The sequence below is a fragment of the Solanum lycopersicum genome, chromosome 7, assembly GCF_036512215.1.
Source record: "Solanum lycopersicum chromosome 7, SLM_r2.1".
NCBI classification, from domain to species: domain Eukaryota; kingdom Viridiplantae; phylum Streptophyta; class Magnoliopsida; order Solanales; family Solanaceae; genus Solanum; species Solanum lycopersicum.
In genome coordinates this window covers 8,366,326-8,389,371 of record NC_090806.1, presented here as the reverse complement: position 1 = coordinate 8,389,371, position 23,046 = coordinate 8,366,326, and the positions used below count along the sequence as shown (strand labels likewise).

At 33.5% G+C, this 23,046-nt stretch overlaps 1 long non-coding RNA gene across 2 annotated transcripts; it reads right to left on the bottom strand.

Annotated features, from left to right (window-relative positions):
• Positions 1–766: 766 nt before the first annotated feature.
• Positions 767–21,239, bottom strand: LOC112941808 (uncharacterized). Of its 2 annotated transcripts, XR_003247404.2 has the most exons (5): positions 21,105–21,239; positions 19,319–19,472; positions 16,100–16,602; positions 10,105–10,249; positions 767–2,109 (listed from the first exon to the last, which is right to left on the bottom strand). It is a non-coding gene; the product is annotated as an uncharacterized lncRNA (long non-coding RNA). The 2 variants fall into 2 exon arrangements; XR_003247405.2 differs by lacking the exon at positions 16,100–16,602.
• Between the last annotated feature and the right edge of the window lie 1,807 nt (positions 21,240–23,046).

The following is a 23,046-nucleotide window of genomic DNA, read 5'->3' as shown; positions in this document are numbered from 1 at the left end:
GGTATAAAGGTTGAGCTAATGTGGTACCAAGGACTAAGATGTTACTCCTAATTTGACGCATGACCCTTAAAACCTTTCTAATTCAAAATTGAGCATGAAAATTTGATTTCATTCCGCTAATGCATTCTAAAAAAGAACAAAGAGAACCTTGAACAAAGGAGTATATAAATAGTAAATTGTCACCTCATTACTACTATATAGAGAATTCTAGGAGTAGACACTTCTTGGTCGACAAGCCTGCTTTTAGCCAAGGTCATTTGTGTAATTTATATATTTTTTCATTTTTAATTTGTTTATCTTATTTTTTTAATTCTTTGTGGATATTTGCCAATTAAATATAAAATATCTACAAATCACTATAATTAGCAAATTATAATATTTAAATTTTAGAAGACACATAAAAAAATTGCTTGAGTCTAATACCACATAAATTGAGACAAAAAAGTAATAAATAATATTTTGAAAATGACGTAAAACCCCTATAAATCTCAATAATTAAAAACTTGAATTATTTGAAAAAACTAATAAAATTTGGTTGATTCTTTAAATTCTATCCGTGCCACGTAAATTGCATGTATTTGAGGATAAGATGGTAACTTGCAAGAAACTTAAAGAGAGAGAGAGATATGTACCATTTGAAAATTATGTGAAAAGTACTATAATTCATAATAATTAACAAAATAAAATACTTAAAAGCCATAAAATTTTTTGAACGATTCTCCAAACTCCAACTGTATCTCTAAGTTGAGAATGAGAGAGTAATATATATTGATATTTATCACAAATGTTGTTGCATTAAGTTTCTTTCAAGTTACCATACATGCAAAAGGGGAAGCAAGGTGCACAAAGCATCCACGTTAGCAACGTTGGTGAAAGGGATGCACCTTATAACGGACGTGATATGGGCATCTTACTCTGGTTCAAGTACATGGTTTCTTCCACGTGGCCTATAGGTCACACAGAGACAACGTTAGTGTTGCTCCGAAGCTCACCGTTAACTAGTGAAAAGTTCCCTTAATATGGTTTCAGAATAACTATCATTGTGAATTAACAAATCTGTCAATATCTCTACTATATACATAAAAAGATGTACATATTTACTTTGTATATATAATGTAACTTTTCCACCCCCCAAAACATCTAATGTTGCACTAACATAGATAGTATTTGCTAACCATTATGTTTGTCATAATTCTGGAACTATGTCTTTGTCCAGGAGAAGGCATGAAATTAAGGCGAGTTTGAATCTTTGCATCATGACTTGATAGTTAGCTTGAAAATTGTGATTTTGCTCCAATGGATTGGTAATTCCTTTTTCTAGATAACAAAGGTTCGGTCCAACTTTGGCAAGGACTCTATGACAGACTTATTGCACGCGAACTCAATTGTTATCTAGAAGAGAAGATCCCTTGGATTCAATATCATGATCTTGGAATGCTCGGATGGGCTTATTTGACATTACTTAAACCTCCCCCCTCCAAATGTTTGTGGCTCACCAGATTGTCCTCCGGTGACTTCCACAAGGGTCCAACTCACTGATGGGAGATATGTAGCCTACAAAGAGGGTTGCGTTGCCAAGAAGAAGGAAAATCACAAGTTCATTCTATTCAGGGACTTGATAGTGCAAAGACTTGAGGTTGCCGATATCCCAAGTATGAAAACTTTTAAAACTCCATATTTAGCGTATTCATTTTAGTATCTATCATGTATGTTATGTCCAAGTTTGCTTGCACTTTGTAATATGGTTGAAAGCCAGACAATTGATCTCAGCAAGACTTTTCAGAGTTTCAAACTTATTGCAGGAGCAAGAAAACTTGATATTGATGCTAAATATGAAATTATAAAAGTTTTCATACTTCAGATAATGGTAACATCAAGTTTTTAGAACTATCGAAGCCATGAAAAATAATGATGATGTGCTTTGCCTTCTCCTTGACAACACCACCCCTTTTTTTAGGCTAAATATCTCCCATCACTAATTGAACCCTCGGCGAAGTCACCGGGGGACAATCTGGTGAACCAATTTTTTTGGAGTTGGAGGCTTAAATAATGCAAAATACGCCAATCTGAGCATTCAAACTGTTTCTACTGCTGTTTGTGCAATCATACCTGAAAAGAAAAGGGATGAATTAGATAATAGTTGAATACAACACTGGATGTGTGAGCTAAGCGCAAATGAACTTGCCGTACCAACTTTCTCATGTTAAAAACAATTTCTGACTCTGTTCAATGAGTACAAGAGAAATGGCATACAAGACAATCCTAGGTTTCGGTATGACATAAAAACTTCCAAATTCAAAGGAAGTAAGATCACATTCAAGTAATCCACAGTAATTAGTTAATAGACGTTTGTCATACTTGAGTTATCGTAAAAGCAACTTCATTGAAATAGCTGTAAAGCTTATAAGAACTAAGATGAATCGCATAAATTAGCAAGAAAAAGGATTCTTGTTGTTCCTCAAATGACATCAAAAACACAAATGTTAAGGTACTAGCACAATTGTCTACTATTCGACATGAACAACAACATACATTGCAAGCGGGGAGGTAGAGAGGATATTTCTGATAGACCTTCGGCTCAAGTAAAAGCATTATAAATCAGTGGAAAAAGAAAACAATAGGAATGACAAAGCCAAAACAAAATACTTAAGAAGACATGATTGAACATACTAAAAAAGAATTAGTAACTACAACAAAATAATACAATAATCGAAGTGCAAGAAACATATAATAGTAACAAAAGTGGAATACCAAGAAACTCCAAGTGTAATAACTCGAGTTGCTATTTGTATAAATCTTATTGCCTCTTAAGTAACATACATCAAGTCAACAGAAGAACTCTATGCATTCTGAAGCCCTTTCTAAACAACTATCAAGGGATTTAAAAGACTAATTGCAATCGAGGGATGGCTATGCTATACATTGTCAAACTTAGCAGAAGCAAGGTAGAATTTATGTTCTCTAGTGGTTGCTACAATTCGAGAACTCCTATTATCAGCAGTTGAAGATCTCAATGAGAATAGAAATAGTACTTCATTACAATCTGTTTTTGTAAGTAAGATTAATGTACAAACAGCGGCAAAGCCAATAATTTCGTTAAGAGTAATCCACGTGATGTTTTGACCTATATACACCGTATAGTTTTCTACATAATCCATGTAATTTTTTTATGAAGAGTGATTAACTGACCACTTTTAGTCTATGTAGCCATACCACTGCATACAAAGCCAAGTCAGGATCTTTAGTCATAATAAATTTTTCAGCTCTAAATTGTGCTCGAGCAACTGTGTAGGTGTAACAACACCTCAGAGGTTTTTAAATTTAGACAATACCATGAAAAGTAAAAAATGGAAGTCTGCAGAAAATTCTAAGTTTTACGAACACCATCTAAGGGCCGTAAAAGGAACTCAAGACAGTAGATTTGATCCGTATATTAAATTTCATAGATTGGAATTTCATGTTTGAGTCTTACGAGTCTAGTCTAAGGGACGTAATCACATTTGCGAGTAGTAGATTGGTCCGTAAATCAAAGTACTGAAACTTGACATTTAGCCTCAGTTTTACGAGTCATAAAACCTTTTACGGGCCATAGATAGGCTGAGTTGAAGTCTTGAAACTTGATTTTCCCTATTTTTACGAACATTGAACCATAGACTGTAAAGACTATCTAGATCAACTTTAGAGACCAAATATTTCAGAAAGATTTCTATAGATAGGGGTCCTTGGTCCGTGAATTGAAACACCTACCATTGATTCCCTCGTAAGACCTGCCAATTTCAGTTTTCTCTGAGGGTCATTTTGTTTTTTTCCAACTCTTTTAATCCATATACTATGTCGTTTTTTACCTATTCTAAGTAGGATTAAGGGAAATTAATTGACCTAAACATCCCCATTCACGTCCTAATACTAAGAAATCAAATTCTTTGCATTCAAGGCTCCTCCCAACCAAGAACCATGGTTCTTCATCTTCAAGTCTCAAAATTAAATTTCAGGTAGTGTATTCTTTCAAGGTATGTGGGATTTCATCAATGGATATTTTTTCACCCATTGAGTCCCAAAGAAAACCAAGTTTCTCAGTTCATGATTTCTACAAGGCTTAGAGTTTTATGAAAAACATGAATTCCATGATATTTTCCATTCCTCTTCATGAGTAGTTTAATTATGTGTTTTCAGACTATCATTCATTATTTCTAAATATATTTTCAAGAACCCTTGGAACATTGTTAATTTCATGTGACAGAACAATACTATTTTAGTTGCATACCTCAAATTATCAGTTTTCCCGATTTAAGATGCTTTTAGATAAGTGTCTCACATTTATTATCAAATTATCAGTATTCATGAGCTACTCTTAATTATTATCAACATCATTTAGTATTATTAGATTATCAAAGTTTGTGGTTTATCAACATTTTACATTGGGAATTTTACTTAGCATCGAACAAATTTTGGAATGAAGGTTCACCCGTTACCTTTAGTAGCCATCCCTAAGTCCTAGAAATACTTGCTAGTATGGGTGTGTAATGATCACCCTTTAGACTAAGAATGACAGAGGGTAGTCTCCGGTCCTGACAGTATGTGTCTTGTGCCTTAGATACATGCCATTCCGCTCTTAACTCTGACTGTTGCAACCGAATCAGAAAAGGCACAATTGAAGGATTCAATGCTAATTGAAGGAATGAACTAAACTCTAACATAGTTTGACTTTCATTATCACACCAAAAGATCTACATCTAGTGGTTCCAAGATTCTTTTGATGTTCTTTTTCAATGAACGAGAAATATATCTAGATCCGACCTCTTGACCAACAAAAACCTTTGAAACTCGTGAATGATGGCCCACCCCTCTACCGTTCTCCACTTAAATACTGGACTTAGTTCACTTCTCATAGTTTTTAACTTGTGACCTAAGACACAAGTCCTTCAACCTTTGATAATATTGTACGAGTTAATTGTCAAAACACACCTAAATTATCACATTTTCGCGAGTTTCAGTCCTTAACTACCCATTGGTCCATTTACCTATCTAAAGTATCACTCTCTTTGTGTCAAAACACACCTCGATACTTAGCTGGGCTACGCACGCCTTATGTTTCTAATGAGAAATCTCATATGGTCCTTGGCTTTTTTAGAGTAACTTGTTAAAGCAACAACGAAGCCATCACTTTTTTGCGAGTTCCATACCTCAACTATTTTTTGTTCTGTTTTACCTACCTAAACTACCATTCCCTTTGTGTTATAACACACCTCAACGCTGAGTGAATAACCTTTAGTTTCACACATATAAAAAAGACAAAGACATTTAATATCAATCAAACAAGTATGAATTAGGTCAATTTTTATTATTGCCTACATGAGATAGTAAAATATATACATGAAAGAGACTTTTATGATAATTAAATTATATGGATATCCTACTGAACCTTAAACTCACAATAAAGACAACAATGCAAAAAGAAAGATCATGTAATTCATAAATGCAATTTAGCTACAAAATCTAATGTTGAATTTAAAAAATAACACATAATCTTAAAATAAAATAGAAAAGGAAAGTGCATTACCTTTGTTGAGCGCCGACTTGAAAACTCGAGTTGACGAACTTGTCCGAGTTCCATCTTTTCTCCTTGAATTGAAAATGCGGGGAAGGAAGCAACATTTGAACTATGAACGAATTTTTTACAACCCAACTTTTCTCCTTTTTGTGGTTTGAAAATCATATGAAAACAATGAATTGGCCGGGTTAAAACGTATGAAATAGGACAAATTAAGAGCCAATGGTCAAAACAAACATAAATTATCATATTTCAGCGAGTTTCATACTTCATCTATCCATTTTAAATTAACTACCAAATCTATCACTCCCTTTATGTTAAAGCACACCTTGATAATGAGTTGGCCTACATGCGCCTATTGCGGGTCGGGAATAAATATTTGGCCAAGTCAACATCAAGGTGTGTTTTAATACAAAGGGAATGATACGTTAGGTAGATAAATTAAACAATGGATAGATGAAGTATATGAAACTTACAGAAATGTGATAATTTATATGTGTTAAATTTGACCATTAAATCTTAATTTATCCTGTTTCATACGATTTTAACCCGACCCATTCATTGTTTTCAATGGTTTTCACACCCCCAAAATGGAAAAATTTAAGTTGTAAAAATATCCGCTCATAGTTTAAATTCTTTTTCCTTCCTTTTCTTTTTGATTCATTGAGAAAAAGGTGGAACCTGAACAAGTTTGTCAACTCGAGCTCTCAAGTCGACGCTCAACAAAGGTAATACACTTTCCTTTTTTCTATTTTAATATTATCTGTTATTTGTTTGAATTAGACATCAGATTTATAGCTAGGTTGCATTTAGGGGGGGAGATCCTATAGAATCCTATCCCAATTTTTCTTTTGCTAGGCCCATAACTAGAATCTCTTAATCTTTGTTTTTCCGTAGTTGTTTTTAGTATGAATGTAAGGTTCAGTAGGATATCTATCCAATTTAATTATAATAACAATCTCTATCATTAATTTATTATATGATCTCATGTAGGATAATAAAAATTGACCTAATTCAATACTTGTTTGATTGATATTGTCTGTCTTTTTTATGTGCGAAAGTAAAGTTTATCCACAGGTATATTTTAACATAAGGGGAGTGATAATTTAGGTATGTGAATGAGAACGAGAAATAGTTGAGTGTGAAACTTGCGAAAATGAGGACTCTACTTTCTCATAGGAAAACTCTTCACTTCTAGTATCATCTTAGGCATTTCCTCATGGGAGAGTGAACCCCACCCCCACCCCCACTGACCAATCCCTTTTATGTTGTCAGCCATCTTCGGCTCTACTCAATCATATCTCTCTTGTCCAATTTTTCCCCTAGGGAACCTTCACCCCTTCGCTTTCTCCATATGCATCGTAAATCCATAATCTTAATCTCTTTTTTTTAACCTGAGCTCCCCTATACTCTTTATCTCCACCACTCACCACAGAAGCCTCCATTCCTCCCACCCCACTAGTCACTAAACCCTCTTTCCCCAAACCCTCTAGCTCTAATCCCACCGCCTCACCACATCTTCACCTTAACGATATCCTACTAAGTCAACTCCATCAAAATATCTTCAGTATACCTCATAAACATGTTGCCATAAATTGTACCATCTGTAAGGTTCCTTTCACACACATCTCTAGTCAGGCCTAACTCAATGAGGCCACCGAATCAAGCCATATTGATTACAAATATGAGACGTGTTAGAAAAATAATAAGCAGTGTTACGTGTGAAGTATTCAATGAATACCGGGAAATTGTGCAAGTATTACTTCACTTCCTCTTAGTTCAAGCTATTCATATTTCACAACTCAAGGACTCCAGAAAGAAGCCCATTCTTTTGCATTGCACTTCTTCATGTCTCTCCTCCATCCTTGATGAGGCTCCTGCATCTATACCATCTGAATTATATCCCTTTCCCAATGAAGTAGTAAAAATATGGACAAGTTCTTGAAAATGGGAAAGGAGAGGTATTTTGGGTCTAAAGCGATTCTTAAGGGTGGGACATTTGATCCTTATGTTAGGTAATTCATCGTAGTTCAAAAGTTACGTAGGCTACTCTAGTTTCAGGGATGGGTAGATATGTTTCTTGATACTTCACTGTTGGTGTATGAAAATGACGTTGTTGAGTTCTATGTAAATCTTAATGCGTTAGAGGACACTATTTCAACCTCTTATGTGAAATGGGATGGAAGTGGTGTTTGAGCATGTTCGATTGGGGACATCTTCTATGATTCGACTATTAAGATGGTTGAGTAGTTATGGAAGAAATATTAAAATTTTATGCTGACATCCAAATTCAATCAAGGGCGAGTCCCTACACGGCCTAGGAAGGTGATTAAAGGTGAAATGGAACCCTTTCACGAACTATTGTATAAGATAGTGCACAAAGGGATTATGCCAAGAGGGAAGAGGCGTCATGAAGCTTCATTGGGGGATATGAGGATAGCAAATGCACTGGAGCAAGAAGAGCCCATTGCTTGGCCCTCTTTGATGATTCAGCACATCGCAAGGTTAGTTGATCCTAAACCTGATCCTTATCAGTTGGCCTTTGAGAACTTACTTACCTTGGTGTTCAAAGCTTTTGGGGTGCCTCTTGGAGAAGTTCACCCACTTAACAAAAAGGCTATGATCACTAGGTCCACCCTCACTGAATGTTCAAGTATACTTGTTGATAATCAGGCTCCTGGACGTGTGCCTGGGGCTTCTGGACCAATTTTTATCCTCTGCAATGATTGTTGGGTTTTATTTGCCCTAAATTTCTTACCATAAATAGGTTTTCCTTGTATGAAAAGGTTTTGGATTGAAAAATCCTTTTCTTTTAGGAAAAGGTTTAGGACTCTATTAATAGAGGCATGTTCCTTCTAACTTAATCAGCATTCACAATGTAGTCTTAAGGGCTTTGAGAGTTTTGGTTAGGGGGAGAATTTATGGGTCACAAGCTTGATACGTTATCACTTGTATGAACCTCCCATGTATTATGAGTGAATTGGTTGAGGTTGTTTCTCTCTGTATTTTGTACTCTCATATTTATAGTGAATTGCTCATCTCCTTTGTGGACGTAGGTCGATTGACCGAACCACGTTAAATCTTTGTGTCTTTTGGTATATTTCTCGTTGTCTTCTTACTCGTGGTCTTTTGAGGTTTGCTTTGCTAGCTTCCGCATTTAAACCTGCTTATATTCGGTCCTAACAATGATCTACATGCTGCTAAGTACCAAAACGCAACGCTTCAAGATGAAAAGGAGACTTTTTAGACTGCTCTAGTTGAGTCGTAGGGAGAAGTGACCAGGTTGAAGGACCACCTGCTCCAGGAGCAAGAAAATAATGCTCATGATGATCGTGTGTTACAACTCCTAGCATCCTCTCACAACCCTCCAACCCCACCTCCTCCTCTTTCTCACACTTAAATCCAATCCTTGTTCCTTTTGGTTCTCTTTTTGCTTCTTTTAAGACAATGGTTATAATTATTGTATTTTGTATGTCGCTGTGATAATATGTGGGTGTCCATGCTGGAATTAATGGACGTGCTTCCATTTTTTATTGTGCCTCTATGCCTTTGCCCTGGTGCTCTCTCTGTTTCTTGTTTGGATGACTAATATCTTTAAATTTTGTTCTTTCATTTGTTCAAGTTGTGTATCTTATCTTCATGCTTATTTTTTATGTGTCAAAAGGGAGAAGTTGTTTTTGTTTGTTGGTTGTACTGCTTTATTGCAGAAAACATTTGCAGTGAAGGAGTGTATTTATCATCATCGAAAAGGGGGAAATTGATGCCTTGACAATATTTTGAATATACTTTTGATGATGACAAAATGAACCAGGTTCACAAGCATGAAAAAATGAACCAAGTTCACGAGCATGTACCGACACTGTGATAAATTTGCGGGAAGGAACTACACATATAGATTAAAAGAAGGAAAACATGTTAAACATAAACACCGACAAATAAGGAAAAAAAGGGAAAGGAATCCTATACGGAAAAGGAATACTAAAGTATCACTTTCCTTGTAGTAGTCAACTAGGGTTTAATCCACCTCTATAATAGGATAATTTCAAGAAGGAAAAATTGGTTTTTGCAATCTACAATCGAGAGATTTTCCAGCAAGGGAAGAACGACTAAAGAGATCAAGAAGGCAAAAGAAAGAAGAACTAGAGTTGGGTTTACTTTCTAAAGAATAGTTTGATTGTTTCATCTTAGAATATCGTTTTACTGATAATTGTTCCAAGTATGAAAGAGAATTTGAGAGAATTGTAACAAGAAGTGGGTTTGACTTCTTCGAGATTATAGTTTTTGATAATAGTTAATCATTGAATAGTTAGAGTAAGTTGTTGAGTAGAGGTACTAGAGCTAGTCCCTTTGATTATAGAGTTGTAACTAAGGTTTCTTTTTTGAGTTGGTGAAGTTTTGGTGAAAACTCCTACTAGTGTAGGTCGTAGTTTTTCTTCCCTTAAGCAAGATATCTATCTCTGCAAATTTAACAAGAACCTGGTTCATGAACTTGCTGCAATCCTATCAAAAATTCTAAGAGCGAACAAATTATCAAGTACCGCTGAAGGAACTACCGTGATAGAAGGAGCTTCTTCTAATATGCCTGCTTCTGGTCTGCAACAGTCTGGGAAATATGAACATTAAGATACCGAGCAGATGGTATAGTTTGGAAGCAATTTACACAAGATGGTTCCATTTTGTCAATAATCTCTAATTAATCTGTTTAAGAAGCAAAAAAATAAAAAATAAAAAGAGTGAGGGACCATTTGTAAAGCTTACATATCAAACGTTTTTTTTTACTTTCATCCACAGGGTAATATTAAATATCACTATCTATGAAGAAATCATGTTGATGCTAGATTGGAACAACACACTGATAATGAAAATTAAGGAGACAAAAGAAATATTGCTTTATCATGTTTTTTCTAATGTTTTCCTATTTTTATTTTAACAGAAGTAAAAAATATATATATTAAAGGTTCCTCGTCCTTTAACACATGACGGTAAGATTACATACCTTGTTTTCTTTGTTACTATTAATTTGGACAATCAAGGAATTTTTTTTCTCATGATAATTTTTTCAAATACTTTCTAGGTGTTTTAAATTGTTAATTATTGTGAATTACAATACTTTTTATGGAGTTTTAAAATATGTTAGCTTTGAACAACATCTTAATATTTTCTATTTCAATTATAGAAATTAAGGAGATAAAATAAAACTACCAATATCTTAAATTTGTCCTTTAGTGATCTCTCATTCTTGTCTTAACAAAATTATAAATTTTTTTTATTAAAGTAGCTTCGTAATTTAATATATGAAGATAAAAGTAAATAGTTGAGATAGTTTGTAGATTACAAACTAGTAATTAGTTATTTTCATTAAAAGTAGTACAAAAACCTAGTTCAACTAATACAAGTATAAAATATCACAAATATATATTAAAGAAGTAAATGAATTAGCATTTGATAATTTTTATGAAACAAATAAGAATGCTAGTAATATTATTAAATTTTGACGTACGTCTCAACAAAAAATATCAAAATAACTAAAGAATAATGGATGAATAACAGATTGAAGATAATTAGAAGTATTTCAAAAAGTTTCATTTATGTTATACTGAATTGATCAACAGTATTACCCTTATGCGATGATATTTTTTATCAAATGATTGAATGGATCTATGTTCTCTAGATCCTTATCCATTTAAATAACCTATGAAAGCAATAAAAATAAAATTAAAAGGAGTAATTTTTGGGATATCCCATCTTTAAGTAGATGTGCATCTTGAATTTCCTTTTTTTTTATATGATAATCTATCTTGACTCAATTATTCTTTTATTTTGATTTTTTTGTGTTTGTGTTTTTTATAACGTTCTTTGGGTTCCTGTTCTATAGTGTAGTAATTAGGAGATCTCCTTTTCTTTTGAAAAGAGAAGAAGAAAAGAGAGCTCTTAATCTAATCCATCTATTTCTACCTACATCTAGCATATAACCATCGAAAAAAACTAAGAATTTTTAACTTAATTTTGTTTCAATGTGGGATATTGTTATCCCTAGGGCATGAGTCATGCTACATAAAACAAATGAACATTCGTCAAACAATTAGACATGAGATACAATATTTTTCACATTTTCCATATGTTTAAAGAAAAATAATAATAATAACATCAATCAAAAGGGAATATGTTATGCGCTAGACATAGGATTGACTCGTATCTTTTACATTTTTCGAGCATTCACACAATTACGTCATCAAAGATAGGGGAATCGTGTCATATCTAACTCTTCTCACATTTATTAATAGGGCTTAAAGCATTGGTATAGGTCCCAAAAATATTATCCATGCTTCGAAAATACACCCTCAACCCAAATGGAATAAACTAGTATGTATTTGAGGAAATTTCAATAGGAACACATGATTTACGACCAAAAAGTTCTCTAATTGTGATTTAAATTAGGTTTTGTTCAACACTTATTTCTCCAATGATAAGTCAGTTTAAACAAATCAAGATATAACACATTTTATTTTTCGGATCATTTTGCAAACAAAGAAGCCAAACTAAATATGGATAAAAACAAAGAACACATCAAACTTAAACTCAATAATTTAACTAGATTTATTTCAAATTTTTATCGCCATAAATAATCACTAAACATAATAAAGTTCAACGTATGAAAGTGAACTCAAGAGCAAAAATTTTCCATCTCAAGCCTTAGAAATAATTTTCAATTTATCTTTAACACCCATTCGTAATAAACATATCAACACAACAAACACCTCTTAATTTATAAAAAATAATAACAATTAAGAATGTTAAAACGTTTCATAAATGAATCCATTAACAAATTATTTTTCATCTCATAGATAGTTTCCACTTGCAAAACATCAAGAGCACTAACCATTGTACAGGAGAGCACAACTAAGGGCAAAAATACTTCGTTGCACAAAACAACAAAAAGAGAAAACAAAGAGAAAAAAAGTACTTTGTATTGTACCGGATAACCAAGGAAGTTGATGATATACAAAAGAGGAGGCGGAGTTTCTTGTTAAACCACAATGCAGGCGTTGTGCAGGTGTGTAGGGTTTGAGAAAATAAAGAGTGTGGGGCGTTAATAAAAACTCTAATCTGAAGGGAGATATTTAAAGGAGAGGGAGTGGACCAGCGCTGGTCTCCTATATCCATGTAATGTAGTTGAATTTTATAATTTTTTTCCATTAGAGTAATTAATAAAAGGCCCTAAATTTTTTTAATTAAAAGTAGATTTCTTTTTCATAGGTCATATGAAGCGATAGACTGATTTTTTAGTTAACAGCTCAGTCGTAAAACTAGGATTCACATTCACACAAAGATTTTTTTACATATTTCGAATAAAGGTGCTATTGGCAAAATGAGAATCATGTCGAAGTTAAAACTCAAATGCCTCTGCAAATCAAACAAAAAAGCGAAATTGGATTTCTAATCGAAGATTGATGGGAAACCTTTAAACCCTCTCAAAGCCTCAAACTTGCCTTTTCCAATCTATTTTTTTCTAGATTTAGACTTTTCTATATTTTAGCTATTGTGACCTTCCCTTCTATAGTTGCCCCCACCATTTTTTGGTTTTATAGACTAGATTAAGGGTAAGATAAAGAAAGTTTAAGGAGAAAGAGTAGAACACTCCCTTTAGGCTATCTTAAGTCTATCTCTAATGAGTTGCACTTTCTCCATAACATAAAAGAATTGAATCTGGTCCTATTAAAGTTGCTTCACCTATTTCAAACCAACCAACCGGATATCTACATCTACGCCCATACAGAGACTTCTAAGGGTCCATCTAAATGTTAGAATGGTAGCTATTGTTGTAGGCGAAATCAATAATAGGAAGGTGATCATCCCAACTACCCTGAAATCGATCACACAAGCTCTCAACATATCCTCTAGGGTTTGAATGGTACGCTCTGACTTTCCATCCATCTGCAGATGAAATGATGTGCTAAGGTTAACCTGAGTACCAAGACCCTTCTGAAATGACTTTTACAAATAATGGGTAAACTGAGGTCCTCTATATGAGATGATAGACAATGGAACCCCATGCAACATCACAATTTCATTAATGTAAAGCTTGGCTTAGTCCTCTATCGAAGTTGTAGTCTTGACCACCAAAAAGCGAGAAGACTTAGTCATCCTATCAATTATCACCCAAATGGAGTCATGATGTTTGTACGCGGTAACCATGTGATGAAATCCATATTGATCACTTCCCACTTCCAAGTAGGAATGTCGATCTATTGAGTCAAACCCCATGGTTTCTGATATTCTACCTTGACTTGCTGACAATTGGGTTAGTTACTCACAAAATCTGCTATATCCCTCGTCATGTCATTCTACCAACACACTTCCCCAGATCACGGTATATCATAGTGGCACCTGGATAAATAGAATATATGGATTTATGGACTTCTACAAGAATATGTTGTCTTCACTCGCCCACATCATGAACACACAATCTACCCTGGTAGCAAAGTACATCATCTCTCTCTTGGGACAAAACCTCCACTATTTGATTATGGACTGCACCCTTAAGTTCAAGCAAGATTGGATCGTTGTCTTGCTTTTCCTTAACCTCCACTACCAAAGAATATTATGCCCCATTCTGAATTGTTACACCAATGTCTGATATACTCATCAGGCGAACTCCCAAGCAAGCAAGCTTGTGAATATCCTTCACTAGTTCCTTCCTTTCTTTCTCAATAGGGGCTACAGTACCCATACATAATATACTACGAGCATCTGCTACTACATTCGCCTTAACAAGATGCTAATGCACACTCATATCATAATCTTTATGGAACTCAATCCATCTCCTCTGGCGAAGATTCAACTCTTTCTAGGTAAACACATACTGAAGGCTCTTATGGTTAGTGAAGACATATACATGAACACCATACAAATAGTGTCTCCAGACCTTGAGTGCAAACACCACTGTTGCAAGCTCGAGGAAATGAGTTGGATAGTTCTTCTTATGAACCTTAAATTGTCTAGAAGTGTAGGCTATAAACTTATCTCACTGCATCAACACGCAACCTACGCCAACTCTAGATGGATCACAATAGATCACATAAACATCTGCACCCTCTGGAAGAATCAATATAGGACTTGTAATTAATCTAGTTTTCAAATCTGCAAAGTTTTTCTCACAATCATATGACCATTGAAATTTGACCATCTTCTAAGTCAACCTAATCAATGGTGAGTCTATGGATGAAAATCCTTTCAGGAACCTTCTGTAATAACCCATTAGACCTAAGAAAATTTAATATCTGTAGTAGAGGTAGGTCTGGGCCATTATTTCACTACTTCTATCTTCTATGAATCCAATTAGATCCCCTCGCTAGATACAATATGACCAAAGAAGCAAAAGATTACAACCAGAACTCACATTTTCTAAACATTACGAATAACTGGCAATCTTTGAGAGTCTGCAGAACAATTCTCAAATGACTCGCATGTTCTTCCTCATTCCTAGACTAAATGAGGATATCATCAATAAAGAAAATAATGAACATATCCAAGTATTGTTTGAACACTTTGTTCATCAAATACATGAAGCTACAGGAGCATTGGCTAATAAAAATGGCATAACTACAAATTCATAATGACCATAGCGAGTTCCGAAAGCTGTTTCAAAATGTCACTTTCTCAGCTCTGAGCTAACAATAACCCCATGTAAGGTCTATCTTTGAGAAGTGACTAGCACTCTGAAGTTGGTCAAACAAGTAATCAATCTGGGGAATGGGATACTTATTCTTGATTGTGACCTTGTTCAACTGTCTATAGTCAATGCACATTCTGAGAGAACCATTTTTCTTCTTTACGAACAATAATAGTGCATCCCATGGAGAAATAATAGGTCTGATGAAGTCCTTATCTAGAAGGTATTTTAACTTCTCTTTCAATTCTTTAAGCTCATCTGGAGACATTCCCTAAGGAGGAATATAAATAGACTTGGTATATGAAAGGAGATCGATTCCAAAGTCAATTCCTTTTTGAGAGAGACTCCAGGAAGATCTTCTGGAAATACTTCTGGAAATTGATTGAGTAATGGAACTGACTTAAGAGTTGGGGTTTTAGATCTAGAATCCTTAACCGAACTAAATGATAGACATAACCCTTAGAGATTATCTTTCTAGCCTTAAGGTAAGAAATGAATTGTCCCATAGGAGCTAAACTACTACCCTTCCATTCTAAGATTGGTTCATTTGGAAACTGAAAGGGAACAATCCTAATTCTACAATCGACTGAGGCATAATAGGAATGTAACTAATCCATGGCTACAATGACATCAAAGTCTACCATTTCTAACTCTACAGGGTCTGCTGAGGTGACTTTCTAAGAGAATATGACAGGGCAAATTATGTATACCTGTCTAACAATAACTGGGTCATCGACTGCAGTAGAGACTGAGAAAGTTTCTAAGAGAGTTCTGGACAAACGCTAAATTGGATTACTATGTACCAAGTTATAAAAGAAAGAGTAACCCCTAGATATAACAATACATAAACATCAAGATCAAAGACTCGTACGTACCAGTGACTACATCAGGAGAACCATCTTGATCCTGGCGAAGAGTATTCATGTCTTTAGAGTCGTGTTTATAATGTGTAGTGCGCCACATCTATAATTAGAAGCCTGCGACATTTAGTAAATTCTTCACTACTTTCATATTACATTCGTGTATTAGAATTTAGCTCTAAAAGTTTTTCTCTGACTCGTGCTTGCGTGTGTTTTCATATAATCTTCCTCGACGAATAGCATCAAGAGATCATCCAGCTAGAAGGAATGTTGAACATCAGGAACAAGAGTTACCCAATGCACCTGAATTGCAACCTGAGTTCCGTGAGGCTATAAGGATGAATCCCCCAAGCTTTAATAGTTCGAGAACTACTGAGGATCGAGAGAACTTCACTGAGGAACTGAAAAAGGTGTTCGAGGTTATGCATGTTGCTAACATTGAGAGAGTTGAGCTAGCTGGTTATCAACTCAAAACATGGTTTGATCAGTGGAAAAAGGTAGACATTAAGATGCACCACCTGTGAGTTGAGGAAACATAACAGGTGAATATGAAATAACATCATGTTGATAATCTCTTATAATAAACAAGTTTAATTCAATTGTGGCTTCAAGTGTGGTTGTTCATTGTGATTCTGATTGTACATGTTGTTTGTGATTGTTGATTGCCTTGGGTACCACGCCAGAACAATAAGTTCACTAGTGGTTAGCTCGAGTATGACACCTGGTATGGAATTTCATAACGGTTGGCTTGTTAACCACGATGGTACAGTAATAGTTCGTGTATAGGTTCCACAAGAGAACTGGTATGTTTTGTTGTGATCTGTGGGACACATTTCATTTGTTTGTTAAGTCAAGATATGTGGTTGTGAGTCTATGTCGTTTCTGACTTGTTAGTATATATGTTGACTTATATTATTTATTTTGGTTTCGTGTATATATTTATATCATGGGACTAGTCGATGATCCTACCAGTACATGATTTTTGTGTACTAAAATAACACTTGCTCTTTCTTTGTTAAGTATAGGGCATATTCAGACGGGTGCTTCGAGACCTCAATTTTGAGAAAAATGACATTTGAATCAAAGGGTGTGCTAATTCTTCCGGGCTGCTATAGACTGTTCTCTATACCTTTGTCCATCTTTTCAAAATCAGGCATTTGTAGATTATTGATTCTACTTTTGCATCCCCTGTTTTGACTATTTAGAGTTTTGTACAACCACTTTCAGTTTATAGGGGTTATTTCCACATAGTTGTCGTATGACAATATATTTTTTTATAGTTTTATTGTTTTTTATTGTTCTCTTAGATGATAAGTTGGTTTCCAATTTACAGGATAGTTGGAAGTTGCTTATCCTGCTAGATGGTTAGTATGGGTGCCACTCACCGTGGGTAGGGGTCATTTGTGACTCTGGGTAGGGTTTCGATCAATTGTTTCTCTTTATGTCAGTAAACAGAAAGTTATGGGATTTCCATAGTGTTTCAATAAGGTTCGAGTATTGATTGTTCTTTCAGCCCCGGTTCAATCCCAAACATGTCACTTAGTCTAGTTGAGGGATAACCAATATGTTAGCCATAGTTTTAGTCGTGACGCTTTGCTATTAGTTGGGTCTGAGTCCTGTCAATATAGTCCTATTGGGCTCTTTGGGATGCCTTAGTTACGGTTTGGGTCTGGGATTCGGTCTCTCCAGTACGGAATATATCTAGTCTTAAATAGGAATAACTTGAGCTCTCATGTGTACTCATCAATCTTATGAAGGTCCGTTTGGGTTATTTTCATTTCACTTATGCACGAATGTACCTTAGCATATGGATTTATAGGAGTCCAATTTGGTTTGTAATTAATTGGTTTACTTTTATCTTTTCGTTTTATGTTTTATCGCTATTGTTCCTTTCCTCAGATTCCTTGATATAATATTTATTACTTGCTTTACATTATGTGTTTACTTTCCAAGCTTAGTCAGCCTATGATACCAAGCTACTAGGTACCATAGATTCAAGGGTTCACTATTTAAGTGTTTTGAGAAATGATTTGTCGACTAAACTAGCTTACAATTGAGGAAAACTAACAACAAGTTTGTCAAAACCTCGAACTCAAAATTCAAGCTAGAACTGGTGTTGAGCAGTTTCGTAGAAATCCCCTAATTCATTTATGCAATTATTTCCAAAACTCTTCGGTCGGGTTTACTATTTAAATGCTTTGAGAAATGAGTTGTCAACTGAACGAGCTTTCTATTGAGGTATAGTTGTACTATGCCACATTCAAGAAACCCTTTGAGAAATGTTTTCTTTTGGGAATAAAGTATATTAAATCGAAAATGGCATATCAAAAAGTAATCGTGTTTGCTGAGCCTAACTTTGTTTTAGCTTCCCTTGAATATGCTGATGAACCGGGAACTGAGCTAACATTTATGTACGTTGAGAAATGATGGTTGAGATTTTATTTGATAGCATCTTTATTAGGATTGCAATAAGTTGAGGCGTAAAATAGACCTTTATTGGGCTAGTGCTGCAGTATCGCTTTGGTGCTCACAATTCACGAGGTATGCTGCAGTATTACTTGGATGAACAGTATTTATGGCGTATGCATCACTCAGACCATATTTTCTCTAGTAACATGATTATAGTTCATATATGAAACCTTTCCATGGATGACATTGCATCATATGAAGCTTGATAGGATATTATGTATGGTGCATTGACATAATTAATAACAGATAGTATTTAATAAACTAGGATTAGTACACAGTAAATACTAATATTATTTTATACTATTTATTTAATACTATCTGTTATTTAATATTATGATGTGTATCGGACTCTAGTGGAGAGGATATGCCACTAATAATATGATGTGTGAACTTTAAAACCATACCATATGTGGATTTTCTTCATTTCCACCAGAGTCCAATCAACCTCAATAAGTCGATGCACCACAAACAACATACTATCAAGTTGCATATGATTCCATGAAAAAGGTCTCACAAATGACTTATAATCATGTTACCCATAAAGATAGGAATTCGCCTTTAAGAAAATATAGTTCTCTAACTGATGCATACCCCACAAATTATGTACAACCAAGTAACATTGCAGCAAACCCTGCATATTATGTACTCTCCATCAAATATTGCAGCACTAAATCAAGAAAGAGCCTATTTAACACCGTTACTTATTGCAAACCTAGTAAAGACTCTACCAGCTAACAAGTTATCAACTAGTGTCGAAGGAACTACCGTGACAGCAACATCTTCTGTTGGTATGCTTGCTTCTGTCAGCAACAATCTTGGAGATATGAACATCAAGCTATCAAGCAGATTGCATAGTTTGGCAGCCAATTTAACAATATAACACAAAATGGTTCTATTTTGTAAATAAACTCTAATTAATCTGCAAAAGAAGCAAGAAAAAGAGATTCTCTAGATTAAAATTAACTAGGAGTGTTATTTTCATATAAAAGTACATTAACCCACTTCAACTAATATAAGTATTGAAATATCACAAAATATATATTAAACAAGTAATTAAAATAGTATTTGATAATCTTTATCAAACAAATAAGAATGATAGTAATATAATTAAATTTTGATGTACGTCTCAACAACAAAGTATCAAAATAACTAAAGAATAATTGATGAAAAACTCATTATTGATAACTAGAAAGTTCCGAAAAGTTTTATTTATGTTATACTGAATTGATCAATTGTATTACCGTTATGGTATGACTTTTTTAAATAAATGATTAATCGATCTATATTATCTAGATCCTTATCCAAATAACCTATGAAAGCAATAAAATAAACTAAAAAGGAATAATTTTAGGGATCTCATGTTTAATTGATGTGCATCTTGATTTTTTTTGTACGACAAATCTATTAGAGCACTTCTTGATCAAATTAAGAACTTCAATAATTTTATCTTGATTCAGTTGTTCCTTTCTTTTAACTCTTTATTATTGTATTTTTTTATAACGTTTTTTGGATCCCCAATCTATAAGGTAGAATATTTAGGAAACCTCCTTTTCTTCTGATGAGAGGAGAACAAAAGACAGGTCTTAATCCAATCCATCTATTTGTACCTAAACCTAGCATATACCTATCTAAGAAACTAAAAAATTATTTGAATATTTAATAAAATAAATGAACATTCTTCAAACAATATATTAGACATGAGAAACAATGTTTTACACATTTCTAATCTATTTAAACAAAAATTAATAAAAACATCAAACAAAAGGAAATCTATTCTACGCTAGACATAATTGATTCAAATCTTTTACATTTTTCAAGCATTTACACAATTTTACATCATCAAAAATACAAGAACCGTATCATATATAACTTTTTTCAAATTTATTAATAGGGCCTAAAACATAGGTCTAGGCCCCAAAAAATACTATCCATGCTTTGAATTACACCCCTGAACCCATATGGAATACACTAGTATATATGCTTTACAGTCAAGGAGATCTCTAATTTGTGGAATAAATTAAGTTTTATTCAAGACTTATTTATCCAATGATAAATCAATTTAAACAAATCATGGATATTCTCATATCATTGCAAACAGAGAAGCAACCTAAACATGAATTAAATCAGACAACACATCAGACTTAAACTCAAAAATTTAACTAACTTTATTTCAAAAAATTTATCTCCATAAATAATCACTAAATATGATGAATCTCAATGTATGAAAGTGAACTCGGGAGCAAAGCTTTTTCATCTCAAGCTTCAAAAATAATTTTTAAATCCAACTTTAACACCCATTGGTAATAACCATATCAACACAACAAACACTTCTACATTTTTATAAATAATAATAATAATAATTAAGAATGCCAAAAATTTTATAAATGAAAAAATTAACAAATTTATTTTTCATCCCGTAGATCGTTTCCATTTACAAAACATCAAGAACACGAGTAATTCTACCAGAGAGCACATATAAGGGCAAAAAGGTCAGTTGCACGAAATAGCGAAAATAGAAAAACATAGAGAAAAGAGTATTTTGTATTGTTACCTGATGGTCAAGGACACAGGATGATCAACCTAAAGACATAGATGATATGTAAAATGAGTAGGTGGACTGTATTGTTCAACCACTGTGTGAACATTGTGTAGGTGTAGAGGTCGTTTGGGAAAATGAAGATTGTGGGGCGAAAATAAAAACCCTAATCTTAAGGGAGATATTTAAATGAGAGGGAGCGGATTGGATGGGCTGGTCTCCTATATCCATGTAATGTTGCTTTGATTTGGGCTTTAGGCCCAAATGAATTTTTATTTTATATTTATTTTTTCATATGAGTTATTAATAAAAGGTACGATAAAATTTCAATTAAAAAAATAGAGTTCTTTTTCATAGGTCATATGAAAAGATTAACTGATTTTTTTAGTTAACAACTCAGTTGTAAAACTAAGATTTCACATTGAAACACAAAGAAACAATTTTATATATTTTTAATAAAGGATATATTGGAGAAAATAAGATGAACTTAAAACTCAATTGTCTTTGTAAATCAAATAAAAAAGTGACATTGGATATCTAATCAAAGATTGATCGGAAAACTCCGAACTCTCTCAAAACCTCAAACTCGTCTTCTCCATTCCCTTTTTTCTAGATCTAAGTTGTTTATATTGTAGTTATTGTGACCTTGCCTTTTATAGTTGACCCCATCCCTTTTTTGGTTTTATATACTAGATTCAAGGTAAATGGTAATAAATTTTGTATAAGAAAAGAAAGTTAGGGAGAAAGTGTGAAACCTTTCCCTGGGATATATCTTTTATTTAGACTAGATGACATATATGTGTTGTATATATATATATATAAATATAATAAAATTTTAATGAACATATTTTTGTAATATTTCTCTTTCTTAGCAAATCAAAAACAAAAGTATTATCGAAAAATCACAACTATTTTTGTGGTTTTTTCCCCAAGTAAAATCTACTAAGAAATAAAATTTGATACAACAGTAACAAGAGGAAGTATCATAGAATTGGATAAAAGTTCTAAATTATCAAATGTAAGAAAAAAGTATTACAAATTCAAGATTGATAAAACAATGCAACATCAAATAATAATTTAGAAAAAAAATAGGGAAAAAGGACAAAATACCTCTTGAACTATCGAAATGGTATGCAAATATCCTCTATCATACTTTTGGGATATTGGTGTCGTTGTTGTCCAAAAACTTGAGCATATATGTCGTTCACTCTAACGGAAGGATAAATGGATACACGTGACACAATTTTATCCATTGATACGAAATTTAATAAATATCAAGTCGGTGGATTAGATTATGACATGTGTATGTGCATTAGTATAAATGTTATATACTAGTTTTTAGATGGCAGAGGCACCAATGTCCTAAAAGTATGACGGGGGATATATGCATATCATTTACGATAGTTTGGAAATATATTTATCTTTTTTCCAAAATAATAACTCAAAAATTATAAAACCTACAAAATCAACCAATGTACATTAATCATTCAAAGAAATTAAGAAAAATACATAGAAGGTTTCTGATGAACCACCCAAAAAAGAAAGTTCGACAAAATTTATATTAGAAAACAAAAAAAAAGTTAGAGGCAAGAGAGAAAAGAAATTTATGAATACCTCAGAAGAAAATGTATTGAAATTGGAAAAACTAAGGGACAAAGAGAAATAAAAGAGTAGGTGATGAATTTATAGTGGCAAAGTGAAAAATATCAAGGCTGTAATTTTCGGTTAGATTTTCTTCAATTTAACTACGATTTTATAGGTCAATATTTAGTAAATCAATTAAATATATTCCTTATATGTTTATTATAATATTTTCTGAAATGATGTGAAATAGAAGTTTGGACATGAAATAGTTGATATTTGAAAGGGAAAAAAAATAGTTTTTGAAGTTTAAAAAAAGTATTTGAAGGTTGAAGTTGTGTCTGGACATAAAAATATTGTCTATAAGTATCATGAG